The sequence below is a fragment of the Lepidochelys olivacea genome, assembly GCF_965140295.1.
Source record: "Lepidochelys olivacea isolate rLepOli2 genome assembly, chromosome: 3".
NCBI classification, from domain to species: domain Eukaryota; kingdom Metazoa; phylum Chordata; order Testudines; family Cheloniidae; genus Lepidochelys; species Lepidochelys olivacea.
In genome coordinates this window covers 156,936,510-156,949,804 of record NC_140413.1, presented here as the reverse complement: position 1 = coordinate 156,949,804, position 13,295 = coordinate 156,936,510, and the positions used below count along the sequence as shown (strand labels likewise).

The 13,295-nt window shown below is 45.5% G+C and overlaps 1 protein-coding gene across 3 annotated transcripts in view; it reads right to left on the bottom strand.

The window, feature by feature from the left end:
- Positions 1 to 4,871, bottom strand: part of LCLAT1 (lysocardiolipin acyltransferase 1) — a 217,181-nt gene extending 212,310 nt beyond the window's left edge. For 2 of the 3 annotated variants that reach the window (XM_084624424.1, XM_084624425.1), the window contains exon 1: positions 4,665 to 4,871. The gene's annotated coding sequence lies outside the window, so the exon portion shown is untranslated. Of the gene's footprint in view, positions 1 to 727; positions 746 to 4,664 lie in introns of those variants that run through there. The other variant, XM_084624426.1, reaches the window with a different exon arrangement.
- Between the last annotated feature and the right edge of the window lie 8,424 nt (positions 4,872 to 13,295).

Genomic DNA, 13,295 nt, shown 5'->3' with positions numbered 1-13,295 from the left:
ATGTTAAATAAGATCTCACCTTTTTGCAAGATGGTTGATATCAAGAGCAAACTCAGATTAGAATTATTTAGCTACGTTTAAGAATGTATACTTCAGGAGAAGGGCTTCTTTGCATGTAAGTTTTCCAAACACTCTACTGTATGAAATGGGGCAAACAGCTTTATACATTCTCAAAACCACACTGCAGTTTCTTAAAGGTTTACAATAGAGTCCTATGTTTCTTAAAAAGGGAAAGAATGAAATCAAGTGTCAGCAGTATATGGTAACTAAAGGGGGGTGTGTGTGTGTCTGTCTGTCTGTGTGAAAATAAACCAGAATCTCTAAAATTAATCTTTGAGGAAGTGCTTTATTACCAAGCAGAAAGCCAGACCACGAGATTTACATGTACCCGCTGTTTTCAGATACTCTTGAACTTGTAACTCAATCTTGTAGCCTTTTGATTAACAGATCAACTATAAAATACTTTAGTTTCAACAAATAAAGCAGAGGCAGCACATACTTATTGATTTGTTGCCCATAACTAACAAAACATTGTTTATAAATTCAACTTCCCAAACTAATGACTCATTTTTGGGATCTAAATACTAACACTTTTTACAAAATCAGATTCCAAAAGTTATTTAAATTTCTTATGAAACTAACCAAAGCCATACCTATTACTGACAAATTTGCAGTTTATCACCACCAGTTTCATAAGAAAACAGAATGGAAATAATTCTTAACTCACAGAAGGTACTGTAAGGTGTAAATTAAGTTTTGCAGAGATATAAGGCCATATGGGTCCAATTTTCAGAGGTAGCGAGCAGCTGCTCTTACTGACTTCATCTGTACATGATGCCGACATCCCCCTGTGACTCTAGCCTGAAAAAAAAAAAAAAATCTGGCCCAAACTATACAGCGAATTCATGTCAAATCTGCAAATAGTTTTGGCTGATCCAAAACTGCATTTTTCAACAAATAAACTGCAAAAAATTTCACACAGCTCTATTTAGGAGATTAACTGTAATGGGCATCCAGGTTTAAAAAAATATCTTGGCCCTATTTACTACTGATGCCATTTTCTTACATTTCACTTGGTTTGAATAGTAAAACTAGCCCATTCATTTATGGTTAGTTTCACTTCATGTTCTCAAGCAGTGGAGCAGAGGTGGGCAAACTATGGCCCGCAGGCCACATCCAGGACCATCCTGCCCAGCCTTTGAGCTCCCGGCCAGGGAGGCTAGCCCCCGACTCCTCCCAAGCTGTCCCCCGTCCCCCGCAGCCTCAGCTCGCCGTGCTGCCAGCGCTCTGGGCAGTGGGGCTTCGAGCTCCTACCGGGTAGTGCAGCTGACTCCAGCTGGGCGGCGCAGCCACCAGTCCTGCTGCTCTGAGCGGTATGGTGAAGGGGCAGGGAGCGGCCAGGGAGGGTGGCAGGGGGGAGAAAGGCACAGCCTTCCCTACCCGAGCCTCCATACAGTTTCGGAACTCCGATGTGGCCCTCAGGCCAAAAAGTTTGCCCACCCCTGCAGTAGTGCAAACTGTTAGGTCCACAAGCAGTGGTGGACAATGTCTAAAGGTTTTGTAAATTTTGTTTTAAATACACAGAAACCCAAGAATTTTAATCTGAAGTGTTTTTTCTTCTTCATCACCTCTCCACACACCACAACACACACACACACACACACACACACACAGAGCTGGGATACAGAGAGACCTGTGCTCCAGGAGAGCTTCTCCTCTTTGGAGAAGTCAGGGGAAGCTGACTTCGGGAAGGTCCTGAGAAGATTTCTTCTCATTTTACAAGTAATATGCAACAAGCTACCCAAGCATTCCTTAATGCCCCACAAGTCTATTGTGTCTTCAGTCTTGCTGGCTTGCTTCACACTGCATTCAGGAGAGAATAGGAAATAAGTGCATATACAGTAGAACCTCAGAGTTACAGACACCTCGGGAAAGGAGATTGTTCATAACTCTGAAATGTTCGTAACTCTGAACAAAACATTATGGTTGATCTTTCTAAAGTTTACAACTGAACACTGACTTAACAAGCTTTGAAATTTTACTATGCAGAAGAAAAATGCTGCTTTTAGCCACCTTAATTTAAATGAAGCAAGCACAGAAACACTTTCCAAACCTTGTCATTTTTTTTTTTTAAACTTTCACTTTTTGGGTTTTTTTAGTAGTTTATATTTAACAGTACTCTGGTTGGTTGGGTATTTTTGGGTCTCTGCTGCTGCCTGATTGAATACTTCCAGTTCCAAACGAGGCATGTGGTTGACCGGTCAGATCGTAATTCTGGTGTTCGTAACTCTGAGGTTCTACTGTAGGTTTTCCTGCAGCTACAAAGAGTTCAATTTGCCCTGATAGGAGAGAGGTTGTGGCCTTTTTTGCTTTTTTATAATGTAGAAAAAAAGATTTTCCCTACCCCAAAAAAAACACTAAGCAAGTGCACAGTGAACGAGTTTTTACTCATAGGTACCATGAGAGAACTGTGAGCAGTGGCTACTTATCCAGAAACAAAAGTGCATCTGGTCACCTTTGGAATATTTTATTCATGATTCTTAGGGCTAGAAACTTGTTTTTCAATGAAGGCTTACATTGATGGCTTATTCTCAAATTTCCCCACACCATCTTTGGTGTGCAGACTTTTTTCAAGACCTGCCAAATCATTTAGAAGACAAAACTAAAACATTTTATGGACCCAATACTATGTTTCCACATTTAAAGCGGCAACTGGGATGTTATGAGTCCTACCCCTCCACTGCATACACACAAACACAAGGTCCATTGTCATCAGTAGGACTTTGATTTTATCAGGTAAAATCTCTAAAGATATTCTTGCCGAGCATCTCAAGCTTCTCTTAGCTCCTAACACTGAGCAGACTGTGCATGCACCATCCCTACACAGTAACGGACTAAGTCATCTCCAGCCCAGGGCTAATGCTGGACTTTCCTTGACCAGGATAGAGATGGACAGTGGAACTGATGCTCAGTTCCTTACCCCTGTCCCCCCAACCTCCCACCCATCCGGTACTCAAAAGGAGTGGAAACTTTTCACCTTAATCTCTGTGCCTCAGCTCCCCACCTATAAAACAGGGATAATACTACCCCATCCTCACAGAGGAGTTGTGACAATGAATTCATTAATGTTTGTGAATCACTCAGATACTACAGTGACAAACACCACAGAAAAGCCGACAAGGAAATTAATTGTGTCTTCAGAGCAGGATTTGGATGAAGCACAGTGAATAAGGCTTCAGGCCACACACTGAACAGTGAAGTTAAAACAAAATATTCAGTTGCTGCTCACTGAATAAGGACCTTCCATCCTGTGCACTGTATAAGGGAGGGGTCCTGTGGAAAAAATAGTATGTGATCATGTAATTAAAACTGTATCGTAAGACATATGCACAAGGGGGGCTGAATTAAAGTTGCACATTAATACTGGCATTTCCTAACTTCTGAGTGATTGACTTTGCAACCTTAACAACATTTTCAACAGTTTTTGTGTGTTTAACAGAAGTAGCTGTTTTAAATGCCTTATTTGTTTTGGGACCAGATTAGCACTCCTCACACACAAAAACCCAGTCAGTGGAGATTTCACAAGTGAGCAGAACTAAATGAATAACTGTCGTAATATTCAAGAATTTTTTCTCTTCCGTGTCAGTATGTGTAAGGCAACACAAACGTGGGAAACTGTAACTCATCTCTATATATACTGTAAATCATAATCAGTGCTTTTAATTCATTTGGAAGAAGAGACGTTATAAAAAAAGATTGTAAACCTAAAACTTCAATTTATTCCTATAAACTACAGTCAGAAATAAGAATATTAAAATGAAAGGGTTTTTTTTTTATTTCATAAGTATAGACTGTATCCCCATTTAATGTCAAGCTCTCTCCTTCAACATTCCTTCATTTGGTGTCTCTGTAGGTTGCAGCCTTCCTAAAGAGAATGTGCCTAAAGAAAAATATGTCTGCAGATAAGAGAATTAAGTAGACAGTAATTATAAATTAATAGATGAAAACTAAGAGGATAAAAAGAATCAAGTACCAGGGGAAATCTGGATGATGGCACATATGACTAAAATACTAAGGAAACAAATAAACTCAGCAATTAGACACCTACCTGGAAATACATTCTCTGATACTAAAGTTTGTCTGCTTATCACAGACAAACTGCTTACTGCTGTACAAAACACAGAAGTACCAGCCCCTTATTCTACTAAATTTACAAAAACCGCAAAAACTCAACCTACCACAGAGATTTAGCATGGAGTCCAAAAAGTTTTAAGAGTTTATTATAAAAACCCAGGCTGCGTAAAAACTGACGACAAAACCAGCAGTGAATACACAGTAAGACTGTCTAGATCAAGCCTCCCGCCACGGAGCCCAACTCCAGAGGGCTGTTTCCCCAGGGCAACAACACCCGCGAGTCACTCGGGCGCCCGCCAAGAGCATGCCAGGCGCGCGGCCGAATAAAGCCTGCAGCGGAGGCCAGCCGGGCCCGGGGAGACGAGCACCCGGGGGCCGGCGGCGGGGGTCTCCCGCTAGGTGTGTCAGTGTCCGCGGCGCAGCGGGACCGGGGGCGGAGCAGACGTGCCAGACGGCGCCGCTCTGGGAGCAGGGGCAGCGAGGAACGCCCCGCAGCACCGGCCCCAATTCCGGGCGGGGCGCTCCCTTACCTGCGGCGCGGCAGCGGGAGGAGGCCGCAGCCCCCGGGGCTCCCCGCCCCCTTCACACCCTCGCAGCCGGAGGCTCAACCCCTCATGGAGCCGGGGGCCTGGTGACAGCGGCCGGGCCGCCGCGGTGCGGGGGAGACAGGCCAGGCCGCCGCCATCTTCCACGAGATCACCCCTGACCTCCGACCTCTTCCCAAAGGTCACTTCCGGGTCACTTGTGCCAGATCGGGTCTTCCACTTTCCCTGCTTAAAGGGACAGCGCCCAGCTCGGGGGCCAGGCGGTCGCCCACCGCGTGTTGCTCACACCCAAGTGCTGACACATGCCGAGCCTGGCCCTCCCCTCCCGGCCCCCGCAACAGACCTGGGCCTGGCTTAAAAGCCATCAAGAGACTTGTCAGAAACAACACTCCGGGGGCTGTTTATATTTGTCTTTGGGGGCCTTGGGGCGGGGAGGAGGGAGGGTGGTCACCGTTTCCTGCTTTTCTCCACAACCATCACCGGCTCCACCCGTATTTATTTTACATGCAAGTTGCGAGTCTCACGTCATCCCCTGACTCCAGACGGTGGGGCTTTAGGAAAATCACCCAACGCCGCAAGACTCCCCCTCAAATCACAAGAGTTGGCAATGCAGCCTCAGTATAAAGAATGGAGACACTGGTACTGCCAGGGGATAGATTTCTATGGGCACAGGGGAGGAGGGGAGAGAAAAGTGTTGCCTTTCTTTCCACTCAGCAGAATGGCACATTCAGACCCAAACTTCCCTGCCATGCTGTGGATTTGATGGTCCAAACAAGCCCAGGTTTATGGATTTGGATGGCAGGGCCCAGATGCTCAGAGGCTTTTAGGTTCATAGATGCCAACCGGGCAGCCCTGCGGATCAACTCATCCCCCTCCACTCCCAGCCCTCCCGCCCACCAGTGGGCCCCACTAATCTGCAGCTCCTCCCAGCACCTCCTGCCGCCCACGATCAGCTGATCAGCAGAGGGGAAGAGGTGCTGGGGAGAGGGGGAGGAGCAGGGGCAGGAAGAGGCAGGGGAGGGGACAAGAAGGGGCAGGGGTAGAGCTTGCGGGAAGAGGTGGAGTAGGGCAGGGTGGGGATCAAGCAGCCCTCGGGGAACTGGGGAACTCGGCGCCGCTGTTTAGGTTCCTAACTTCCACTGAAATAAATGGAAGTTAGGAGCCTAAATACCTTTGAGGATCTGGGCCTATGAGAGTTCTGTGAGGATATTAGGATGGCAACCCCAAGACACCAAGGGGGTGATTGCCCTTGAAATGTATATGCATTCTGAATGTTACCTATGTAGAGGGGAGGTAAGTCAATTTACTCACCAATTCTATGCTACAGAATTCCTCTGTCTGACAAAGTAATTGCACAGACCATGAATTCCTATCTGTGCAAGAGGCCGCAGATGGATTTTCTATAGGGATCACATACTAAAAGTAGATATTATTTAACAGGAGAAATCACTTTCTTTTTTTTCTTAGGAATCCAATACCAGTCTTTACCGTAAGACTATTACAAACGCACGCACGCGCACACACACACAATGATTTCAAATTCCTTTTTATGAACAATACTACAAAAGATAACCTATTACAGCACAGCCATTACAATACACCCTAACTAGACTAACATCACTAACTAAAGATTTGTTATTTTCCTTTAAAATGAAGACCATAACACAGTGCCTAAACCTCCAAATATATACAACACCTTACAAAATAAATATATAGAGATTGGGATTTCTGACAATCGGAGATCTTCCGCTTTCACATAGGGTCGCCTTGGATATTATATTGACAATTAAATAAAACATTTAGTTGTATTACATAGCCAGTTGTTTCAGCATCCTTACTACTGAGCACAGACACAACTTCAAATAAGAAAGAAAAGAAAACTTGACAAATAGTGTAGCCGTTAGGCTCACACACATCTTTGGCGCAATGATGCAGTGCACCTCCTGAAAATATTTGGCCTTCGGTCTGTGGTTCCTCCTTTATGGTGTGTGTGTATGTCGTCCCCTCCCCCACCAGTCTCAATCTTACTGACTTCTGTAAAATTATAGCAAATCTTACTGAGATCCAACTCACAGATTCAGCCTGGGTTACCCCTGGAAGCATTAGGGCAGCTAAGCCTCCCCAAATGGGGCAAGAAATGTCAGATGCAGCACACCTCCCTTTGGAAGTATGCTGGACCACCGCCTTTGGAGCGCTGCTGACGGAAGCTCCCAAGAAGGTGGGGAGCCACCGGCACCCAGACCATGGCCCTCCCCATGCTCCACCCCGAGGCCCACCTCCCTCTCTGCCTTTTCCCCCGAGACCCAAGCTGAAGGGGAACCCGATAATAGTATTCAGTTATGTTAAGGGCTGTTATAAAGAGGATGGTGATTACTTGTTCTCCGTGTCCACTCAAGATATGACAAGAATTAATAGGCTTAATCTGCAGCAAGGGAAATTTAGGTTAGATATTAAAAGCTTTCTAACTATATGGATAGTTAAGTCCCAAATAGGCTTCTAAGGGAGGTTGTGGAATCTCCATTATTGGAGGCTTTTAAGAACAGGTTGGACAAACACCTTTCAGGGATGTTCTAGGTTTACTTGGTCCTGCCTTAGCACAGAGGGCTGGACTTGATGACTTCTCAAGGTCCCTTCCCGCCCTACATTTCTATGATTCTATGGTTCAATGGTCCTGAGGCAGGATTTGGATGTGGAGCCCACCCTGCAGGTACAACCTTCCAACAACAAATTAGCATGTGGATAGGAGCCATACTGCTAGGAAGCAGGGACATACCCATAGAAAGCCCAGAACATACACTGAGCTCCATCTCTGTAAATAGGACTCCATACCCCTAGCAGACTTGTGAAAATCTCAGGGGATCCATAAAATTGGTAGGCTAAATATTACCTTTTCTTTCTTTTTTTACCACCCTTCTTTCCCCACCAGAAGCATTTAGAGGAAATTCTGTAAAGGGAATTTTGCAGAGTTTCCTGGTCCCCATGCAGGCCAATGTGGTTATGGGAGTGATGATGATGATGATGCAGGTATTTCCATGGTGGGGTATGATCTAGATCTCCATTAGGAACTACAGTTCAGATTTATGCTTCAGTGGTGATTCTATAAACAGTGAGAAAATGGTGTCAAAAAGCCTTACTAAAACCAAGATATTAGGAACAGGCTTCTAAGGGAAGTTGTGGAATCCCCATCATTGTCCAACCTTTTCTTAAAAAGCCTCCAAACACCTGTCAGGGATGGTCTAGGTTTACTTGGTGCAGGGGGCTGGACTTGACCTTCCAGGTCTCTTCCAGCCCTACATTTCTGTTATTCTATATATCACGTCTACTCCTCCCTCCCTCACCCCACCCCACCCCACCCATCCACCAGGCCAGTAGCTCTATCAAAGAGGAAAATTAGGTTGGCTTGGCATGATTTGTTCAACAGCTCCGTTCCGGCTATTCCTTATAACCCTATTATCCTCTAAGTGCTTACAAATAGATTGTTTTATCATTTGTACCAGAATCTTTCCAGGTATCAAAATTAGGCTGACGGGTCTAGAATACTCCAGGTCCTCTTTGTTCCCCTTTTTAAACATAGGTACTGTTTGCCCTTCTCCAGTCCTCTGGGACCTCACTCAATCTCCATGAGTTCTTGAAGACAGTTGCTAATAGTTCTGAGATTGCTTCAGCTAGTTTCTGAAGTACCCTAGGATGCATTTAAATCAGCCCCTGACGACTTGAGTACATCTATCTTATCTAAATATTCTTTAACTTGTTCTTTTCCTATTTGGCAAAATATGAGGAGATGAATCACATAGGTACTCAGGTGTCCTTGAAAAGTGAGTATGTCCCTTTTTTAAAGCCTGTCTCACAGTTCCCATCTCTACCTCCCCACCACCACCACCATCACTCCCTCCCTCCCAAATAAGCTACATTCCATATTTTCCACCTCATCTGGAAACAGTTTTCTTCACTAAGGGAATCACCTGATTTTTATTATCATCCCATTAAAAACAAGTACGTTTCTATAGTTTTTCACTGGGATCCTCAAACTTTATGGGCTTTGGTTTAAGGCTGAAAAGAAAATGGAACCAGTCTGGTTTCCATAAGCCTGCCAATGTAAGAAAAAGTATTGGGAATTAATAACCCTCCCTCCTCCTCATACTTTCTTTTAATTAGTTTTCAGCTAAAACGGATGGGGACCATGATTAATCAAGCCCCATAGTGCTGTATTGCGGGGGTAGGGAAAGCCTACTACTATTAGGCATGGATTCTTCCATAAAATAGTCTGTCAAGTATAAAAGAAATATAAAAATCATCATATAATGATTTCCACTGCCATTAGTATTTTAAAACAAAGTACTGGAGATGGTTATTCTTAACTTTCCCTGAAACTGCCAATACTTTCAGATTTTAATGTACTGACCTTTAGTGCCTTTCTTTGTCCTGTGACTTAATTAACCTTCATTTATTCCTTCCATCCATCCATATTTATGTTACAAAATTAATAAATCTAGTAAAATCCAAGCAACTTGATCTAGGTTGCTGAGAGAATGTGGGTAAGTTACGTCACTTCTTTGGGCTCCAGCTTCCTCATCTGTAAAACTGGGATATTGCTACATCCCTTCTTTTGTAAAGCATTCTGAGATCTACAGATGACAATGCGGAAGTTCATATTAGTTTTGTTTACTAGTAACTGGACATTCTAGGAATTTCAGCCAAAAAAAGGGAATGGTTGGAATTCCATCTCTACTCATTTTGTGTAGGAATGCTGCACTTTTTACGACAAAATACCCATTTGAAGTCTCGGAATTCTTTCAGAGCTGATAAAAAGTCCTCCCCTACACAACCACAACTCTTCCTTCCCCTGCCTGTCTTCTCTTCTCTTTACGTTCGCTCCTCCACTCTGGCAACAATGCCTGCCTCTTCAGCTTCTCACACAACCTTTCTAAATTGTAATGCCACTACCCTCCTCTTCAAGACCTCTCTGCCAAGCAACAGTGTTTGGTTGTGTGTCAGTCAAGGCTGGTTTACTAGATCAGCAGCATCTGGCGGAGCACACGGGGACCTCTTAGCAGTTTTGAAAATTCTGATTGAGTGGCCCGCCCCTTAACCATGCTCCAGACCTGCCTTCTGGGAGCACTTAGTCCTCACATTTCTCAAGAGACTGGGGCATGACTAACAAGCTGTTCTGAAAATCCTAAGTGCCTAACCATGAGCTGAGCCTCAGTTGGAGCACTCAGCAGGCCACTTATGCACACACAGACTTCTGAAAATTCCCACATAAGTGACTGTTCCTAAGATACACAGGGCCTGATTTTGCAAGGCACTGGGTGCCCTCATCTCCCTCTCAAATCACAAGGGAGTTGTGGATGCTCAGCATCAATCAAGAGATGCTCGGTGCCTCACTGCTCAGAATCAGAGTCACAGTAGGATAGTGGCAGAGGTGGGAATGCCACCCAAGAGCCTGGACACCATTAGATCTTATTGTCCCTTCAGTGTCTGTTTATTGCCGAGTTAAATGCAATGTCTATTTATTGTGTAAATAAGAGTGAGAGGATGACAAACTGCAGTATTAGAAGTGGTAGAGAGAAATAGCTAGGGAAAGAAGTGGTATATACAGAATGACTTCAAAGGCACATACACTTTGGATTAAAATGCAAGTGTCAACCATTGATTACACAGGTGACTAATTATAGGCCTCCTGGGCAGGTTCAAATGTGCACCTATGGCAGACAAAGGTCTGCCTATAAAAAGTCAGGAACATTAAACAGTGTGAGAAATTCATTATCTAGAAATTATATTCACTTTGCATGTAAGGGAGGGAGGAGTGGGGACATTTATAATCCATATCTAAGTATTATTTTTCGTGTTTGTTAGGCAGGGAAGGTCACAGATCATCATGGGCCTGATTTGGAGTGACACTGGGTGAAAGTGCTTAGGCTCTCTCAGGATCAAGCCTGTAGGACAAAACAGATCCCTGCTCCCATGGGTTAATAAATCTCTCAGAAATTGATTGCCAAGTTACTGTGTTGCTTTATGATCACAACTGTAACATCTTAACAATTGTGGCCTCTGAACACAAGGCTGGGAGCCAAGATTTCTCATGTGCTAACCCATGCTCTGCCACTTACCCATTGCATATCCTTGGCCAAATAACTGCATGATTGTGCGTCTCCATTTTCTGATCTGTGAAATGGAAACACAACCATCCAGGTACCTGATAGGAGTGGTGTCAGGATTAGTTGATGTTCATAATGTAGCTGGAAAATGTAAGGTATTATAAATGTCTTCTTATTAGAGGGCCAAATCCAAAGGTCCTGACTTGGCAAACTCCTACTGAAATCAGGATTTTGTCCATAATTGAGAGGAAAACAATTTGTCCAGGAAGATTTAAAATAACTTCTTGCTCTGTCTATCATCCTTATGGATCCCAAAGAAATGTCATACAGTTTGTATAGGTATTGCTTTATCCACCACATTGAAATGCCACCTCTGAGGTAGAACATGGCAGATTTTTAACAATTTACAGTAGCACTTTGTTACAGAAAATGAAGTAGAATGTCATATCCAATTGAAAAAGCAGGGCATGTAGGTAAGCACCTAGATGCCTTGTAAATGTACGGTGCTAATTCTAAATAATTTAAAAACTTATTAGCTTCCAATAATATGAATTAGTGCAGCTGTTGCGTTAGAAACCAAAATATCTACTCCGAAATTATATATGCATTTGTAATACCCCTATGGTTTCTGTGAAAATGGAAAGTACAATTTCTACAGCCAAAGACAACAGCGAGGGCAAGAAAAGAATTTTCGGTATTCAGCAAAAAGGAAGGATCCAACTGACTGGAAATGCATGCATAGTTCAAATCGCTTTGTTACAATAATATTAAGGTACTGGCGTCACCCCACAAATGGAAAGCTGTTTGGAGCTGAAGGGAAGCTTTAGACCTGTTCAAAGGTTAACAAATTAATGGCCTCAATCTAGGTTTAATTTTTAATAAATACATAAATAGAGCATGGTGGGGAGGGCATGTTTACTGTACACTGAAAAAAAATATTCCATGAAAACTTGTTTGGGAGGGATTTAAAAATGATCCTGAATTGCAAATTGGGCTAGCCCATGATAAATCATAAGTGAAATGGGCCACAAATAAAAAATGAAATTGACTTCTGTAGCTTCACCATCCACACATGAAAAAAACCTAACAAATAGCATGGAAAGTATATTAGAATGATGCCCTTAGTAGCACAGGGAAGGAGAGTTTTTACACTAGAACTATTGTGTGTTTAGGTGGCACAGCGTTACAGCTTATCAAAGGGGTGAAAGGGGCAGCTGGTTTGTATAATTTTTGGTGGTGCCCAGAACAGGTCCAAGTCCCGCCCCCACACACCTGCCTTGTAAGCCAATATATATATATTTTAAAATAATGTAAAAATGTGAGGGCTCTGGGGTGGGGCTGGTGATGAGGGGTTTGGGATGTGGGATGGGCTCAGGCAGAGGGTTGGGGTGCAGGGATGAGGGCTGTGGGGTGGGGCTGAGGATCAGGGGTTCACGATGCAGGAGGGGGCTCAGGGCTGGGGCAGAGGGTTAGGGTGCGGGGGGGATGATGGCTCTGGCTGGGGCTGGGGTTGAGGGGTTTGGGGTGTGGGAGGGGCTCAGGACTAGGGCAGAGGGTTGAGGTCCAGGGGGTGAGGGCTCTGGCTGGGGGTGCGGGCTCTGGGGTGGGGCGGGGTTAGGGATGAGGCATTTGGAGTGCAGGCAGGCTGCCCCAGGGCTGGGGCCAGAGAGGAGGACTCCCCCCCAGCCCTCTCCCCACCAGCAGCAGTGAGCTCTGAGGGAGGGAACCCCCTGTACCCCCCTGGCAGCACACTCACCTCACACCACTGTCACTGCACGTGCTCCTAGGGCCCCTTTCAGGTCCAGGAAGCCCCCTCGCCTCCCCTGTGGTGGGTGCTGGTGGGGGGAGCTGCCATCATATGTGTGCCTCCTCCCCTGCTGCTGCCCCTCACTGTAGCCTCACTGGGGGTGGGGGGTGGGGCTGCCCCTTGCCCTCGTGGGGCAGGAGCAGTGACTGCAGGGGGAGGAGGCTGTGCTGGTGGAAGGTCCCACTGGAACAGGGAATGGCCTGAGGTGGAAGGGCAGGGGCAGGGTCAGCCTGCCCTGGCACTAGTGGATGGGGGGCAATAGGACCCTGCGGTGGCAGTTGATGAGGGGAGCCAGCAGAGTGGAGGCAGCACGGAGCTGCAGGGGAGAGGCAGGGATGCTCTGGGGCCCCGGGGAAGCGCGCGGGGGCAGCAAGTGGGGGCCAGGGGACACTCGGGGGAGGTGCGTGAGGCGGCAGGCAGGGTAGGGGGAGAGACCTGGTCCCAAACATTGGTGGAGCTGGACTCCTGGGCCCTGACTATTGCTGGAGCCTGGGCACCACAGGCCCATATAACTCGCCACCCCTGGGGTGAAACCTGAGAGCCTCAGATAGAGGACCATTCTAGCTGCAGTGTAAAGTTGCTAGCCAGGGTGAATTAACATGTTGCCCCTTGAAGGTTAGGCAGGGAAGGTCACAGATCATCATGGGCCTGATTTGGAGTGACACTGGGTGAAAGTGCTTAGGCTCTCTCAGGATCAAGCCTGTAGGACAA